The 18,588-nt window shown below is 43.3% G+C and overlaps 1 protein-coding gene across 2 annotated transcripts in view; it reads right to left on the bottom strand.

Annotated features, from left to right (window-relative positions):
* Positions 1-10,776, bottom strand: part of DUSP16 (dual specificity phosphatase 16) — a 63,637-nt gene extending 52,861 nt beyond the window's left edge. The window contains exon 1 of one of the 2 annotated variants that reach the window (XM_082279947.1): positions 10,659-10,776. The gene's annotated coding sequence lies outside the window, so the exon portion shown is untranslated. The remainder of the gene's footprint in view (positions 1-10,658) is intronic. The other variant, XM_082279948.1, reaches the window with a different exon arrangement.
* Positions 10,777-18,588: the final 7,812 nt, after the last annotated feature.

Below are 18,588 nucleotides of genomic sequence, written 5' to 3' on the forward strand. Positions count from 1 at the left end.
TAAATGAACTTGCGAGACAGGGGTAAAACAAAAATAGAAAATTAATATACAACCAAGTAGAATAAACAAATGCAGCAGTAAACCACATCCAAACAATCTTCAGCCATTTCTGGTTCCCAGCTCTGGCTCACCGTGGGATCCTGATAGCCATTAAAAGGCTGAGTTTGAGAAGACAGTGGCTGGGAAGACAAGAATCTCAGTACCTGCAAGCCTTTGGTGTTACTTGCCACAGAAATGCACACTTGTGTTATCCTCACGTGAGAGAGCTCCACTACTTTCAGTAGATCCATGCTAATGCTCTCCAATTCCACTTTTACAGTGACTGAACCCACTTCTTTTGGATAACAAGGGTAATAGCCACTTGGGCAGAACACAGAAGAAAGGAAAGGTCAGTCTACAAAGTATTTTACTTCTAAACTTTTAAGAAGGCAGGTAATTTAAGGTCTACCATGGAGCAAACAACAATCTAGAGTGTATGGAGCAAACAGTATGATGGATTTCTGGTCTGCTTCAAACCAAACACAAAGAAAATAGACTACTTGTGAGTTTGTTCCCTGACTTGGTCTCGAGTGAAGTCATACAATCTACCCAAAGCAGCAGGCTTAGGGCAGCAGCTACAGGCAGAGGGACTGGGTCAAGCAGCCAGAAGTGGTAACCTTTTCTACGTGCACAGCTGGAAAAAGACACTTTGTCAATAGTCTTTGGACTGCTGTTCTTCTGCTTTGTGTATTTAGGTTAAGGCTCCTTTGGGCACTGACTACTTGTACACACAAAGCACTTACACCAGTGGAAGCAGTTAACGTAACCCTAAAATGACAGAAGACAAACAGCAACGGCCGGGGGAAGCTGGCACATTTGTACTCACAATGTATTTAGAGGATATCAGCCTCTTGAACTCAATGTATTCTAGAAGCAAACACAAAATTTGCCACCTTTTTTCTTTAATATAAGTTTCTCTTCTGTCTAGAATAACTCCATAGATGCCAGATCTTAAAAGAGCCAACAATAAATTACTAACAGCACGAAGAAAAATAGCAACTCACAATAGAAGTGTTCAGACAGATAATTTTCCATACTTCTTCCCATCCTCTCAGCTGCACCGAAAGACATGTCTTTATGTGGACTCAAGAGCAAGCTATTTGAAGTTTAAGTCTCTGAACCTTACAAATTTTCAACATGAAGATATGGTCTATAATGAAAAGTTTTGAAATCAACTCATTCTTAAATATTTACAAATACCTAGTGATAAAGACCAAATACACAAACCCACACAATGTTATTTTCTCAAAAGCCACCACATAATCCCATACATTTCTAGTTTTTAATGTGTATGTTCAGTTACATGAATTATAAATCAGATATGCTTTAATAATCTTCAGAAGATATTTCCTAGATGCACAAATAGTATTTACTACTATGAACCTATTAGAAGTTACACCTTCCCCTGTAGTTCCTGTAACTTGTCATTAGACTTTATTTACACAGCCTGTCAAAAGATTTCTCCTCATACACACAGAAAATAACTCTTTTGTTATCTACTCCTACAAGCCTAGCCCTACCAACCAAAGTAGAATGATCCTATTCTGTTGTCAAACAGAACAGACATTAGAACTACAGTTTCTGTGATTTAAATGAAATGTCATTGTCATGTGCAACTAATGCAGGACTTTTCTTCCTTCTTAAAAATACTTTTAATCTCTGTTGACTCTCTTCTTTTTCCTTTATTTAACCCACAGAGGTATATTTTCTCAACATCTGATCAATACCTCTTCTTTCCATTGTGCCCTTTTCTTTTTCTCTCCAGTTCTGCTCCTTACACGTATCTTCCTTTTCTAGTATTTTCACTAGGACAGAAGTTGACCTTTTTAACACACAGCTTTTGAAACTGGATAAACTGTTTGAAACTTCAGCTTGAGAAAGTGATAAGCATGAGTATTTTTCCACTGTAGTGCAATTTAACTGCATTTTGAGTAAAAGCAGAAGGATCACAGCTCTGTCCCCAGACATCAGAAGACAGAACTGCATTTCAAGTTAACCATTTAAACGTGAATCAGAACAAAATGAGCAGAATTCGGAATTCAAGGAAGCCCATTTCATTGCTGTTAGAGAAGCTGAAGGATGTGGTTACATGTTGGTGGTTCAATTTCTTTATCTACATCTTGTCCCAAAGCAGCTGATCGACTTAACAGCCATCCCACTTCACCTCAAAGAAAGAGCAATGCTATTTTTTGCCAATAGATAGACTACTCCAGCTGTGCTTTCATGTATAACAATTGACATTTGAAAGGGAGAGACATTTCAAGGAGGAAGTTAGGCTTGTATATTCTCATTTTGCTGACATAAATTATAAAAACAGGTAAATAAGTAATAAATAGGGAAGAAAACATAAAGTATGACTGTACAGAAAAGCAGTACCACAAGCTGAGCCAAATACTAAGCACTCAATAGGAATGCCTTACTCTGGTGGATATAACAAGAAGATTTTTGTAAGTGTACTTAATAACTTAGTTAAGCAAAGATATATAAAAATGCTACTCCTGGATATTTACTGCAATATCAGGCAGGTTCTAGGTCAGGGAAAAAGCATATCAAGTGATGCCTCTTTTTTCCTTAGGATCTCTAGCATCTCCCTTATACTGAAAGGTTTGTTTTCTTTCTCTTTTTTAACCAAAATTGAACTATTGAACTGGAGATCACATGTCAGTACTGAGGTGTGTATATATATATGCTGAGAATGTACATACACAAAATCTTATATGCCCAACATCCCTCCCAAGTTAATCCATTACATAAATTCTTGGCTTTGAAATACTGAAAAACTTAAATCATCAACACAGTCTTATATTTCTTCTTAAATTTATTCATCACACCATGAAAGCCATTTTTCTGTCAAAGTAGACAGCCTCTTCAGGAGAAAGAGGGAAGGAAAATAAAATGAAAAAAGTGGGAAAACCATCATCAAAGGGCTCAGAAGCCTTTAAAAATTTCCAAAACAACTGCATCTCTCTAAGCTAGCATTTGCTAACAGTGTCACTATATTCAGCTTTTTTCTGTGCCTGCCACTAAGCAGTACATTCAAAGAGATGGTCCCAAAGCCTTCTGAAAAGCCAAGACATGAACCTTCACCCTGAAGCAGTCCCCTCTTCCCACCCACCCACCTCCCCTACTTATTACCTCCTTACTGCTGACTTAAACAGTATACAAAGTCAGTGACTGAAAAGAACATTCTGCCTATTTTAATTCTAAATCTTCAAAATCCTCACCACAACTCAGTTAGAAAGATTAGATGATCATTGGTTGAACCCTCAATATCCTGTAAGTAAAAGAAAAAGATTTAGTGTTAAACAGCAGCTGTATTTTCACTTAGCTACGCAGACACTTCATAGCCACTTTGCCATACTGACTTATGTCTGGGTGTTTGAATAAAAATAGCTAATGTGCTTGCTTGTTACACCATGAAATAAAGTGCACAAAGCAATTGCCAGGACTGGTTTTGCTCATGGAAGGCAATGGTCATGAATAGCTTGTATTTGCAGAAGGCTGTCAGAGGAGCTGCGTGCCTGCACTTCCTCCACAGCTTTCTATAGGTTTAACCACACATGAGGCAGAAGGGAAAAAGACACCACATATTTCCTCATTTCACAACAGGTCACACCTGCAGGAGTGCTTGCAAGTCATGCAGGCCTCAGTTGCAGAAAAAAATTCAAATCCTTTAAATTTGAGAGGCTGGAAAGATGTGTGTCTCTTCATGGAAATAGTATCTTGGGAAAATGTGCAATGACAGTAATAGTTAATCAGTATTTCACAACTTCCTTTTGCTGTCCTGACCAGTATCTTAGAGATTTGAACTTGTACTCCTGGTCTTTTTCATCTGTTTTTTTCTTGAAGGAGTTAAATTTCTTTCAGTAATATTTAGACAGGAAACAGGCAACAAATGGACTGCTCATACAATCATGCCTGGGCTGGATAGACATATTTTTCAGGCGTCTTCAAATAGGTCTGCCTGGAAATCATGGCAGACAGCGAAGTGAGCCACACTGAGGAAACAAGCTTTGTCACCTGGATGGTAACCAAACATGGATTATGGTTACTAAAAGTGTGGCATTGTATCTCTAACATTATGAATTATCTAACGAGCAGAACAGAGGACTGAGAAGCTGACAGCATGCCCACACTGTGTCAGCCATGAGAAATCAGGGATTTTCACCAGCTGGACAAGAGACGTCACTCCACCAACCAGGAAAATCAGACCTATTCAGCTGAAAAGTTACATGCAAGAAAAACCAAAACAAAAAAGTGACATAGTGAGAAACACTATAGAAACAAGGTAGCAGCAGAAAGTGCAAGTACAAGCAGCTCTCTTAGCTTTATTAGACTTTATTGTAAATCTCCTACTAGTCAGGACAACATGAAGTTTACCAGCTCTGCTAAGAATGCTGCCCATCTACCTTCAGCTGCCCTGTCTTCCTGAGATGCAGGACTATGAACATACAGACTGGTTGCTGGAGATTACACTTCTAAGTAAGGCCTCCCAACACCTAAGCTTGAGAGCTTTTAGGAAACTGAAATGACATGGGTGTAGCCTGGGAGAAATGGGAAGAAGGTTCGGAGTCCTCTTGCTAGGAGAAGAGACTTACAATCAATGCAGAACTCCAAGCAGACTATGGGAAGAGAGACTTTCACAGCCTGTCCTCAGTTTGGAGCACACCTGCCTTACACACAAGGTCTTCCAACAGGTGGAGGGAGCCCTCCTAAAGTGGTGACACCATTTGCCTTCTGGTGATCTGGATTCAGTCTATTGCATATTTTGAGACTTATTAGAACCCAACAACATTTCAACCCAATGCACTAAGATTACTGCTGTACTCCTTTCCTGGAATAGTTTTTCTTCTTGCTTAAAAGTTGGCAAACATTTATGAATCTTTGTGGAAACCAAGCTGAAGTTTATTCTGTTTGCTCCCCAACTGGTCTTAGTGAGAGGCCTCTACCTAAATTGTCTTAGTTTGGAAAGGCACTTCTGAGTATGATGGCATTAGAAGAATGACATGTAACACAAAGTTTCTTCCCTCTCCACCTCCCTTCCCTCCCAGCTTTCCAGAGTTCAAACAGACTCCCATGAAAGTCAGGGAAAGCAAAACTGGAAAGCAAGAGAAAAAAAATCCTGTGTCCCAAGTATGACTTTTCAAGTAGGGAGGTATGAAACCCCAACACCTAAGCACTTGTAACAAAACACCTGTGCGAACTGGATAGGTGATAGGTGCTATACGTATTCCAGGTAGCATTAATAGGATGAGCAGAAAGTAACCCCGTGCCTGTTCTTCAGGCAAACGTTCTTGGCAACTTCAACCCAGCTCTGACATTAAGGCTTGTTTCAGTAGCAGGATGGCTGAGAGAAACTCTCTGAAGCATAGTTCGGACTCTTTGCACGTATCTGTAAGATGGTGTTTAGAAGCCTGTCCTGCTTGAGGGACTGCACAAACTTAGTGAAATATGCACTATAGAGAAAGGCACCCCCCTGCAAGGACCATCTTGCAGGTAGGAACCCAAGTTCTGGCATGGGATTTGAGTCTACAAAGTCTGAGGTGAATGATTCCTACAGCTAGCAATCAAGAAGCAAAAACAACACTTGGGCTATTAAAAGTATGGCATTTATATCTCTAACACTATGAACTACTCAGCCTCTAAACATGCTTTACTAGGGGTTCAGTAGGAGCAAAATGCAGCACTGAATCAATTTTATCCAGAATAGTGTGGGAGGAGGGAGAGTTCCTTTCCTATTTTGAGAGCAACATCTATGCTACACATGCAGAGCCAAAGCCTTCTAATCCAGCAGGCTGAATACATACTAGTTATTCAAACTCAAGAACGTGTGCATAAAAGGAATTTCATACAATTAGTCCCTGTTGTCCTCCTCAGTTTATGCTCTCTGTAAAGTTCTCATTCCAGTGTTGCTATATTACACTCAGACCCATCTTTTTGCCTCCCACAATGCCTTCAGTAATGCAAAAACACTAGACAAGCAGGCAAGAATATGTAAAAAGAGAGTATCTGTACAGCCACTGATCTATCATTTAGTCAACAGACTCAATTCATAGATCATTTTAGTAAAGCAAAAATCAAGTGAAGCACAGTGAAAATGGGTAATGCTATTTAAGTCTCAACATTAGAAAAATGTGTCAGTTTTCTGCCAAACTAATGTAATGGAACACAGTTCCATTATGAATTTATGAAGAATTTTGTCATATTATTTTAGCAGACCACAGATCACTCTGGATAGCATGCAAAAAGATCTTATGGAGAAAAAAATTACATTTATTCTCAACTAATGAAAGCTTCTGCACATCTCTAGTTTTGTATCTTTATTTGCTAAACAAATGACAGAAGTTTATATCTTCAGCTTGAAAGCAAAGAAGAGTGCAAATGTACCTGAGGAGGTCTGTGCAAGGAACTGATCCTAGTTTATGAGGAACAGCATGAAAACTCTTATTGCACAGGGAAAAATTAGTTCAAAACACACTTAGAGAGAAGCTGTGTAAGTCACTGGCAACATAAGTGTCATATTGTAACCAGGAAGGAGCAGAGATAACTAAATTCCCCTCAAAGAAGAACATTGTTTCAGGAGTTCCTTTCATACCTTACAGCTTCAGACAGTGAAAGCACAGAAAAGCAGCACGATGGGAGCTTGGGAATGTCCCCACTGAATCCCTGCAGCCCCACCGGAAGCCTCCCATCACTGAAACAACACTCTTTCCCCTCTTTCCTAGCTTGCCCAATTATTAATTTTGGTGGGGTTTTTTTCAGCTGCCGGAGCATTTCATAGGGACACAACATGGAAGGCTGCCAGCCTTCCCAGAGCCAGCTCCGAGCAGGACACTCTTGGCTCAGCAGCAGAGCACATAGCGCAGCAAAAGGAAACACAGTGCCTCGAACTCACGCCCATCTTCGCTCTTGCCCTCCATCTACACACCCTACATGCAGATTTGCTCCGAGCCCTGAGCAGCAATTCACGGGTGCCCAACACCATCTCCGCTGGAGACCACGATACCTGCCAGCAGGCCCTACCCACAGGCAAACCAACAACTGCTCAGATTAAAACCAGGTAAATCTAGAAGTTAAGATGCCAGACTTGACCATTAATGTCTATTTTTTGCTTCCTTCAGATGTTACGGGAAGTTACAGAGTAACTGTAATAGAGTTTTGCTATTTGGAGCTGATGAGACAATACCAATGTAAAGATCAGACACAGTGGAGCAGAGAAGTGGTGATACAAGCTGCCCTGGTGCCATGACTGTCCTCAGACAGCAGGAATACTGCAGGAGCACGGGGCATCCCAGCCTCCTCTCTTGCTCCAGAGCCAGTTTGATCTCCATCAGCTTTGGCACTGGGGTGGGGATACTATTGCACTAGTGATAAACCCCAAAGAGGATCCCCCAAGTAACTACGAAGGAGCTTGAACTTACAGAGCTCACTTCACCTTCTTGCAAATGACCCCTGGTCTTCAAACAATTAATAGCTTTAGGCCAGAACAACATCCTGACACACACCACCAGGCCAGCCATCACCTGTGGCTTTTGATTTGTGCAGAAAGTAGAGGCCATGTATGCAACTGGCAGCCCTAAAGGATGATACGTTACCCTTTGTTTATGAGGGGGATACCAAATAAACCACAGAAATATTAGTGATACTGATATGTACTTATTGATACTTAAAATACTCTACAGAAACCCTCCATGTCCCAACACTCATTCTGAGCGCAATCCCTACGGAATTGTAGGGAAAGTATGTGTACCATTTGACACATTAGGGACATGCTTACCTTCCTATTACCAAGAAAACCAGCTTCTTGAAAATTCTTAAATAATTAAGGATGTAGCATTACACAACCATGCACAAAATACTACAAGACTGCAAGAAGCATTTAGTCACTATCATAACAACAAATCTATGGGGCAGATTCAGTGGAGTCACAGATCAAATACACGTTTCTTTCAAAGGTTGGAAAAAAAGTGGAAAAGAAAAAGGAAGGGATGTGTCAATCCTTCCACACCTCATCCTTTGACAGTAACTACTCTATGCCATCTGGCTATTAAGAACTGTCAGCACTTGAAGAATATCCATGGTGCTTTCCTGACTGCTTCTACAGAAAGAAAAAACAAAAAAAAGTCCTAGAAAATTCAGCCGACATAGTATAAAGTGAAAGCTATCATCCTGCTGCCTCTTTTTTCTTGGGGGGATAAAAATGCTTCAGCTGTACTTACTGTATTTCTTAGCTTAACTGTATTTTGAAAACAGTGAATATTGCTGAATCAGTGTGAGGATTATGGCATTGAACTTTAAAAACCCAGGTGACGGAGCAAAGCCCTCACCCTGCACACCCCCCTTACTGCCCAACACTTTGGAGCAGACCTCACCTGAAGATAAATGCAAGTAACAGAAATCAACATCTATCTTGACTATTTGACATTTCTTATAAAGGCCCAGAAGAGAGCCTGAATTTAGCCCCTGAGGGCTTTGGAAGGCCTACATGAATCTCTTATCTGATAGGCAGAAGAGTGACTGGCCCATCTCACATCCAGTTTTCAGTGACTCCGTATGACTTCACTCCCCCTGTGAGCAGCAGCACAGAGCTCCCAGGGAAGAGTTGATTTGCCAAGGAAGGTGCACAGGCACATGGCAGATACAACCACAACTCCTCCCATGGGTTGAGGGCTGGCACCCTGCCGGGGCTGGCCTGGGAGACAGAGCTCCCAGCAAAATCCATTTAACACATTCCTGCACAGCTTCTGCCGATACTGTCCCTATGGCCTGGCCAAGCTAGAAGCAAACACCCCTACCCAGCCAGCTGTCTTTGCTGAAAGAAGAGCACGCCTTTTTATAAAAACAAAGATAACTGAGCTCACTATCTTCTACAGAAGTTTTTCTGGTGTGATTTTGTTCCATTACATCTGCTTAGGTAGCTAACAAAAGCAGAGCTACTGGAGCAGGAATGTTCTCAGGTATCTTTATACAATATGTTACATTTTTAAATGCTTGGTTTGTTTTTCTGGACCTTTCCACATGTATTAAACCCTACAGCATTTTGAAGCTACTTTCTCTAGCACAGGAACTGACACCTTCTCTGCTGCTTTTACATATTTGTTCATTTAAAAAGGGACTTTTAAATTGTGTATTAAGATTTACTAAAGTACTAGTGTATTAAAAAAGCATAACAACTGGAACTTACTACAACTCAGATATTTCTTATAGATTCCATCCTCAAAATATTAATAAGCATACTCAGTAAATGCAAGATTTGCTTATGAATATCACTATTCTCTGTATCTTTTGTAATTAAAAATGAAAGCTAAAAATACATGTACACCTCCCTGTTGCATACTTCGCTCCACATTCAAGCAGAAACTCCCAGACAACCAACATAAACAACTGTGATGAATGTTTCAATCTCCAATGGGCAGTGGGATGAACACCATAAAAAGAAATTAAGACTTACTATTTTTCCACCTCCCCTCAAAACACAAGAGTCTAAACCAACTCCTGTTTGGTCAGTTGTGACTTTGTAAACTCTGTATCTACCAAACCACACACTGCCAGGAATAGCATGAATCTCAGAGCAAGGATTACAAAATCATTCTGGGGTTTTGGCTGGGGTTTTCTCTTTTAAGAACCCCAACACACATCCTTGCAAAGAGAAACAGTTTAATCTGCTTTTAAATCTCAAAACTAGCACAGATCTATTTATTCTGCTGGGTTCAAACACAATGTTTGAACAAAAAAAGTTAGTCATATGTCAGACAATACAGCTCGCTATGACTACACCCTTCATTTGAAAGAAAAACAAAGAAATCGATTTTATATTTCAACCAGCTGAAACGACAGTAAAAGAAAGTAAACTCTCCTGGGTTTTCTTTAAAAAAAAAAAATTTAAAAATAAAATAATAATTTAAAAAATCCCAGCTTCTCATCTGACATCTAACCAAATGTTTTTTGGCCGCTGAAGAATCCTGCCATTGGTCAGACTCGGCAATAGGCACATCCCATACACCTGGTGATGCGCGCTCAGCCCCGCATCCCGGGCCGGGGGGGACAAAGCCGGGAGCGGGGATCTGTCAGGCCGCGTCCCGGCGCCAGCCCCGGGCCGGGAGCTCAGGCGAGCGCGATGCCAGGTTAACAATTTGCAATTTGCCTCCCTCCTGGACGCCGCGGCAGCCCTCCATTTTGTCAGCCGCCTCAATTTAAACGTTTTCCAAGTCGAACGCAGAACTTCAACATTTCTTCGGGAGCCCTCCGAGGCTTTAAAGCATCCCCCGACTATTTTACGCAGCCCGCTCGCAGCCAGCGCTCCGGGCTAAGTTTAGCAGGGCAGCCGCGCACGCCGCGGCTCACGGGCAGCGCCGAGCCCCCCGCGGGGCAGCCCGCGGGCTCCTTCCCATCGCTTCTCCCAGCGGCGCCTGCTCCCGCCCCGCGCTCCGGCGGCGCCCGGCTTCCTCCCCGCACGGGGAGAGGCAGGTGGATGTCGGGAGGACGGGAAGGAAGGGACGCGAGGCAGGAGCCGCCGCGGGCAGCGGGGTGCCGGCAGCAGGTAGGGAGGGCAGCGCGGGGCGGCCGCCGGTGCCTGCGGTGCCTGTGCCGTTCCCCCTCCCTCTGGCCCCTGTTCTTACCACCTGCGGAGGCGGCCGGAGCACGCCCGGCCCGGGGCAGCGACCTGTCCACTGCGGGCGCTCTCCTCCGGAGGTGAGGGGGCGGCGGGGAAGGGCATACGGGAGGAGAGAGGGAGGGCTCCCGCCGCCCGCCTCTCGCTCACCTCCCTCCTCCTCCTCCTCCTCCTCCCCGCCCAGCCCGGCCCGGCCCGGCCCGGTCTCCCCTCCCCCCCCGCGCCCCTCGCCCCCCTCCCGGCTTGGCTTACACGGGGCAGCACCGGGCCGGGGGTCCCTGCGCTGCTCCGGCACTTACTGTGTCACCCCTGTCAGTCTGTCAGCCTGTCCCCTCGGCAAGGGTAAAAGTAATTGCCCACCAGCCTCGCCGCTGCAGCCCGAAACAACTTTGTCTCCTTCCAGTCGCTGGGAAAGCTCCTCTTTTTCCTTCTTCTTCAATAAGGAGGGAAAAAAAAAATCGTACCCAAAAAACAACAACCAAGCCCCAGCAATTTTAAAAATTAGAAAAGAAAAAAAATATATTCGGCTTTTTTTTTTTTTTTTTTTTTTTTTAAGAGTGGGAAGCGTGAAGGTGGGAGTGGAGAGGAGCAGAAAAAGGAAACATTTGGAGCTTTGGAGCTCTCTTTTCTCTCTCCTTCCCCCCTCCCTCCCAAGATGGCTTGAAAAAATTAAAAGGGGACAGTGATGAGGGGGACACACACACCAAAAGGCTCGGGAGGACGGAAAAAGTTTGGGGGGCTGGGGGTTTTTGTGTGTGTGTATGGTCTTTTTGTTTGTTTGGGTATTTTTGTTTTGTTTCTTTAAAGCATCAGATTCCCAGAATGACCAAAACGACGACAAATACACGGGAAGAGCAGGCACAAGGAGAGAAACGAGCGAGAGAAAAGAGTTTTGCTGGTCAGTAAACTTCAAGCTGCTGGGATGAGGTCATTGGTATAAAAATAAAGCGATGGCGTCATTTGAAACCAATCCCAGTGAATGAACTCAGCCGGGGGGTGAAGGTGGGGGGAGAGGGTGAAGGAGAAAGAGGAGGAGCAGCGAGAGAGGATCCCTGCGGGGCAGCGGCCGCCGCGCAGCCCCGGCGGCGGGAGGCGATGGCGGTGGGGGGGGAGCGGGTCTCTCGCTGTCCCCCGGGGAATCACAGACCCGCGGCCCCCAGCGACAGCCGCCGGGCCGCCTCTGGGAGGAGCCGCGGAGCGATTCAATCGAGCCGCCGCCACGGCCCTTCCCCGCCCCTCGCCCGGCCCTCGCTCCGCTCCGGCCCCTCCGCAGGGCCCGCCCCGCCCGCGGCCCCTTCCCCGCGCGGCCCGGGGCCTGCCGGGCATGTGGCGCCTCGCGACGCCTCGGCCCCGGAGCCCTGGCCCCTCGGCCCCCTCCCCTCCCTTCTGCCCTGCACCAGCTCAGGGGGCATCCCTAAATACCGTCCTGGCCTTTGCTTTTACAATGAGCCACTGTGCGGTGCGATGCTGAACCACCTGGGTGTGAAGGCGTTACATCGTGCTGCTGTAGTGTTACGGGATCATACAATCACAGAGTGAGGGAAGGGAGCTTAAAGTCATGCAGTTCCACCCCCTGTCACTGAGGTGAGCAGAGCACCTTCTGGGCCATGTGGAACATTGGGAGCCTTTGCCCTTTAGATAACCTTGCTAAATAAATTTGAAAATCTGAAACCGCCCAGTGAAAAACTATGCAGATACACAGAAGCATATGTTATTTTTGTCTGATGTATCTGTTATGGCTAGTACCAATCCAAACTAGTGAGGTACATCCTTCAGGGGCTACATGGGTCTGCAGAATATTCTGCAACCCTGTTCCAAATAAGACAGAATATTCTGCAGTCCTTTCTCCCTCAGAGGCATCAGTACTATGGTGAACCTGCCAGCACCGCTGTGTACGTGGGACAACTTGCACACCAAAATTCAAACTCCATCACCTCTGATGGCTTTTGAATCCCTGTGCCAGAAGCCCTTGGAAGACAGCATGAGGAAGAGGATTAACTGCATGGGTCCTTACGTTCTTGGTGGCTGTCTCTTCAAACGAAGTGCCTTCGGAAAAGCACATGGCTATCACTCACAGTATAATGGTTTGGGTGGTTGGTGTTTCAGGAAGCAGGTAACTCAGAATAAATTGTATGGTGGTGGGCTCTGTCCTGGCAATATTGACCAGGAGCCACCTTGATGAAGGGCCTTGTGTTAAGGAGTTGTGAGCTGTCTCATGAGAAAGCCTTGTTGGCACTCATACTGAACAGTCTCGTCCTGCGTGAGGGAATGCAGAGCATGCAGGAGAGAGAGAAGCCCAAGCTCCATCAGAGAGACAGAAGATCAAAAGCAGTGAAGAAATTATGGTAAAGCAATTAACATTGGGATGTCCACTATTTTGCATGCGTCCGTTTTCCAGTAGCTGAAAAGCAGTTTTGCCTTGTGTCTCAGTAAAGCAGTGGCCCCAAAGATGCCTTTCCCAAACCCCCAAAGTGCCCACAGCATTAAAAATCTGCACAATTAACTGCTGGTTAATGGAGCTAGAACTGACCCATTTTGATGAAGGGGATCAGAGAGCGTGCCAGAGAAACTGGAGGTGACAGCCAGTGCCCCAGCTCTTTCATTCCAGAAAATTGCAGGAACAAATAGTTCCAGCATGGTTATCCTCACAAAGAGAAGTAAGGAGCAGCGGAGAGAGGTGCGTGGTGAGGAGGAAAGACATTTCAATTCTCTCTTCCCTTTTGTCATCTCAACTCAGTAACACCTTATGTAACACGTTTGGGTTTTGTTTAAGTTGTGAGACTGTAAAAGTTTCCTGACTGTAAAACTGTAAGAATAGGAAGTACTTGTGATCTTTTGAAAAGATTTTTCTTTCTAGCTGAAAAAGATATATGCAGAGAAGCCTGTACTAGAACAGCAAGTTAAAGCTTTTTCAATATAAAGTCAGGATATTTCTTTTTCCTAATGTAATAAAAGGTGTGACAAAACCAGTGGTATCACTATTAATTCCTGCATGTTGAAATTATTACTAAGAATAACTTTTCTTTTCACCTGAGGTTGAGCCGGAAGTCTGGTGTGGGAGAACATTGCAGGGTGAAACTGGACAGGTTCATTGCTAACCTGAAGACACAAACAGAAGGAGTCAGGAGGACTCAGACACAGCAGCATCAGACCTCGCTTCATTGAGAATAGGAGCTGCATCTCCTGTTTGCAGTGGACAAAGTGTGAGCGTGTTGGCAGCTGACATCCCTCCAGCTGGCCGTGGCCACTCGTGTAGGAGCAGTAACTCCTTAGCATGTCAGAGTCTAACTCTGGCTTAACTCTTTTTTTTTCCCCTATGAGAGCCTTTTGTTCCTCCCTACCACTTGCACAGAGCGGGCTCCTGGAAATTATCTGAATTGCAGGTGCAAATCAGGAGAGAGTCAGGCCTTAGTCTGGCGAACACCTGAACCATCTGGCAGAGAGAGAGTGCCTGTTTTTGGTGGTGTCCCTGGCTGCTGACCTCCCCTCCCCAAGTTTTTAAAGTCCGTCAGTTCTGTGAAATGTATTTTGCTACACTTCTGGTGATGGATTTTTTGGCCTAAGTTCACTGTTCCTTTTTGAGAATGTGGTATGGAAAGAGTTAAAGTTAGTGTTCCTTTCTTGTGCCTCCTTATGAGGCTTATGAGATAAGAAGATCGAAGTGTCTGTATGGGATAAAACAAGGGCAAAAGACACTATGGTGGCTATCCAACAGGCTATGCAATAGCCCATGAACTTTGATACTCCCCCCTGTCCTACCTGTTCATGTCTCACTTCTGGCAGGAGTGGCTGCAAGTGTGTCATCCCTCACTGCCCCTGTTCCTGGGGGCCAGGGAGGGGCAATAGCTGGGTACCTTTAAGAGCTGGAGGTCATGCACCTTTTTTACAAAGGTTTCTCTTTCTTTTTTAGTAAAAGCTAGCGCAGCTTTTTGTTCCTTTTCCAGCTAATGGATTTTGTGGCACTTCACTTGGTTAATCAGTTAGCAATGATTAAACAGGGGAAAGATGAATGACAGTTGGAGTAACGTCATCATGGTTTCTGCACAGTGGAAAGGAGTGGTTTGCCAGGGAAACCTCTTGCGAAATAAGTGAGAATTGAACTATAAGCACAGAATTTACCGTGCTTTAAAATCCCCTTGTGGGTGCTCACTTCCTCCATAGGCTGAAGTTGTTGAAGAGGTTATCATTCCCAGACAGCTCCCAGTCACCTTCATGGCTGTCTTCTGCCAAAGGCTATCACCTCCCCTCCCTACCTGCAAGCTGCTCACTCAATCCCTCCCAAACTTGTTTTCACCAAAGTCAACCAGAACAGCTTAAGCAGTTTAAACAGTAGAGGTCAGCTGCACTGGTTTGTTTTGGCCGAAATGGATTAGGGGAAACCCAAGTCACCAGATGGGAAGTGAGGTGATGACTTTTTCATGGACAGCTTCAGGGGCAGTGGGAGGTTGGGCCTAATTGCTTTCAGAGCAGACTTTTGTACCAGACATGACTGCTACCGACAGTTCATCAGGGTATCTAAAAGTAGAAGTGTTGCTGAGATACCCACATTGAAACATTCATAGCATTTTTAGATACTACTTACTTGCTTTGTTGGCATGGAGAGCAGGTTACAGCGGTCAGAGTGGCACAGGTTTGTGGGAGAGCAGCAATGGGAACATGAGGATTTAGAAACCAGTACCTATAGAAGATGTAGGACTGAGAGTGGGGAAAGAGCAGAAGAGAGAGAAAAGTTTGTGGCTGTAGATCAGTGGGAGATCACAGAGCTCAGTCCACAGAGGAGGGATTTGAGCAGCATGCGAAATGCAGGCATCAGAGAGACGTGGGTGGCAAGTAGCAATGCTCAGGGGCTAACAGTGAGCTGGGAACACCCAGTGTTTCCCCATTCTTCCCTTCCATGTGTGCATCAGACCTTGGAAGCTCTACCCCTCTGGAAAATGGTTAAATGAGAATAGCCTCACTAGTCTGTTGCTGCAGGTAGTTTTCATAGCTCTACATCCCTGTAGCTTCTCGAGGACTGCCAGATTCACAGCCCATCCAGCAAAAGTGGGGTTGGTATGCAAGTGGACGGGTCTAGGTTCGATGCAGATATGGGCTTTGGGCTGGGAATATATGACAAGATGAAGCAATATTCTTGTTCTCTATAGGACAAAAGTGGGTGATTTGGAGCAGTGAAAGAGAAAAGAAGAATTACAGGAACTGGAGCAGCAGAAAGCACAGAGAAAAAAGGAAGGAGAGCATCAGCTGTTTGCTTCCCTGTAACTCCCTACTTCATAAACCCTGTACCCATTACTCAATAGAAATGTACATTATTCCTATCTCTACAATCTCTGTAGCTTCTGAGTACTCTTTGTTTTTGTAAGTCTTTTGTGGGACAGAGGAGCATAATGAAACCATGTTTTATGGATGTAAGTCTGAGTTACTGAGGTGAAGTAACTCATCCAAGGCAGTATAGCAAGATGGTTACATATCAGAGAACTGAACCAAGTTCTCTTAAATTCCAAATCTAACCACTAATTCATCCTTTCCCCTCTCCTCTCTTGCATCTCGGAAAAGAAATAGTAACTTTTGTTTTTCTTACCTCTGCAGGCAATTATTAAAATTAAGCACTTGCGTGAATGCTTGTTGGCTTATCTTGCAATTAAGAGACGCAAACATATATAAAGGCTATAAGTGAGATACAGAACATAAGACAGTGTGAAAAGACAAAGGAAGAAGTAACAACAATTTCTGGTTCTATGGATGGCCTTTATGAAGCTTAGGGGGTTTTGATAAATTCTAATCATCTTAAACAGAAAAAGAAGTTACAATTTTGATGCTCAAGCCACTTCTCTATGAAACAGCAAGATGAAGTTGTGAGGAGGCATTTGAAATTGGAGATCATAATAAATATTATTTACAGAAAAGGAGCATAATAACGTGGTCATCAGGAAACGGAATAATGAAATAATGTTCTCAAGAAACAGCAAGTTCAGACAAATCTACAGCAACTGAAAAACTCAACTAGTAACATTTCTCACTTTCCTATATATCCAAAGAGAGAATATTTAAATAAAAACAACAAAAAGCTGATACATTAAAAAAAATCACAAACACATTCCAGAAATTAAGATAGTTGTCACAATAAACACCCACCTCACTTACTTTTTGCTCTTACTCACTGTTAGTCACTTGTCTGTAGGCTGGTACACTTCTATTGAAATGAACTGGTAATGGGCTGTAAGCACAGATGGTGTAAATCATCATTGCTCAACTCACACTTCAGTTGCTATGCTAATTTATACTATCTGAAGAATGGCTTCGTGTGTTCATGTTTTGTTTGTGGCCAATGATGAATCAGAAGTAAAATGTATTTGCGTTTATTATGAGGGCAGCATAAAATGTATGAGGTCTTTGACTATTCATATCCTTCTTTTTAACTGCTTGAGTACTTCAAATTTTGTGGGACATAGTAATAACCAGCCTTAAATAAATTTTAGACTTCCTGTTTTTCTAACAATGAAATATTTTCTTAGGAATACCAAGGATATTATAAAAAATGTACAACGTTCATAAAATGCTTTAAAGTTGTTGTATGTGAAATGTCATCTGGGTCAATATAAACGATTAAGTACTAAGTTACTGTCTTGACAGCATGCTGAAGTGAGCTCACCATCAGGAAAATAGTTAAAAAGTCTGAATGTAGAAGGAGACTGTATAACCTGTGGTAATGAAGATCAGTTTATTTATATTTTTTTCTTTTAAAATACTTTTCAACATATGCACACAGGAAAGGAAATTTTCAGACAGTTTTAGAGTCTTTAGCATTTCTCGTAATCCATTTTGTTGTTTTTTGCCAACCTTTAACATCTCCTGACACTTACAGGTATCCTAAACATTGTGGATTTGATAGGTTGCTGTTCATTTAATTCTAAAGTGCAGTTTGGGTGCTGCAGTAATATGCAAGCGAAACTCCATTGTTATTCAAATAGATTGTGAAAGAGATTTTGATTCTGTGGGGTCTTTAGAATGTACTTAATAGATAAAAAGAGCCTAATATGAAAAAGACAGACAAAACCATAATGGACATGAAAAATAAAGTTGGGTTCTAAAAGGGGAAAGAAAACCAAGTTAATTACTATTTGTTGCTGTGGGAAAGAAGGGCATGAGCACCACAATGACCTGCATTTATAAGCTTTCATTCATATAAACTGTTAAGTGGATAACACCCAGAACATCAATATTTTGGCCTTACAGTAAAAACATTCTTAGGATAAAAGACTGTTAACTCTGAACAGAGTCTTATTTTGTTGAATGCACTGCTCAGAAAATTGTCAGTCTGAGACTAGCTCAATTGTCAACAACAGAGAGTGGAGTTTGTTGAGAAAGACAGGTGAAAATATCAGGTTACAGAGAAAAGAAGCATGTGAAAATTTCAGAGCGTGTCTTTTTTTTTTTTTTTTTTTAGATGCAAGGTGGAGGTGAGGTGAAGGACTGCTGGTTTATTTTTATATTGCCTTCTTGACTACCCTTCCCATGGTCAGGAGCAAACTGGCTTCTGTGTGTTATGTCTGGGTACAACTCTTTTAGCTCTGCAGAGGGGTTGAAAATCTTGCAAGAGCATATCTGCATCAAAGCAGTTTGCCACTTGTTCTCCTTGTAGCTGGGGAAGAATCATTAATGTATTGAAAATGTTTAAACCCCTGGTTTATATTCAACCTGCAAAAAGAAGGGGAGAAGATCAATGAGAATGAAGCACAGGGCTGCAAATACAATGTTTCATTTTCTTTGTGAAGGTCTGCCTCAAACTTCTCATGACTTATTTGAAGCTGCTTGTGCTTACCTCAGATATAAATTTGGCTTGTTGACTCTCCAGTCACTAAAAATTGTTTCAAGCCATTGATCAAATGATGATGAGTTCCAGATAGTGTTATGCTGAAGAATGTGCCTCTTCATGACCA

Source organism: Coloeus monedula, assembly GCF_965178545.1.
Source record: "Coloeus monedula genome assembly, chromosome: 4".
Lineage (NCBI taxonomy): Eukaryota > Metazoa > Chordata > Aves > Passeriformes > Corvidae > Coloeus > Coloeus monedula.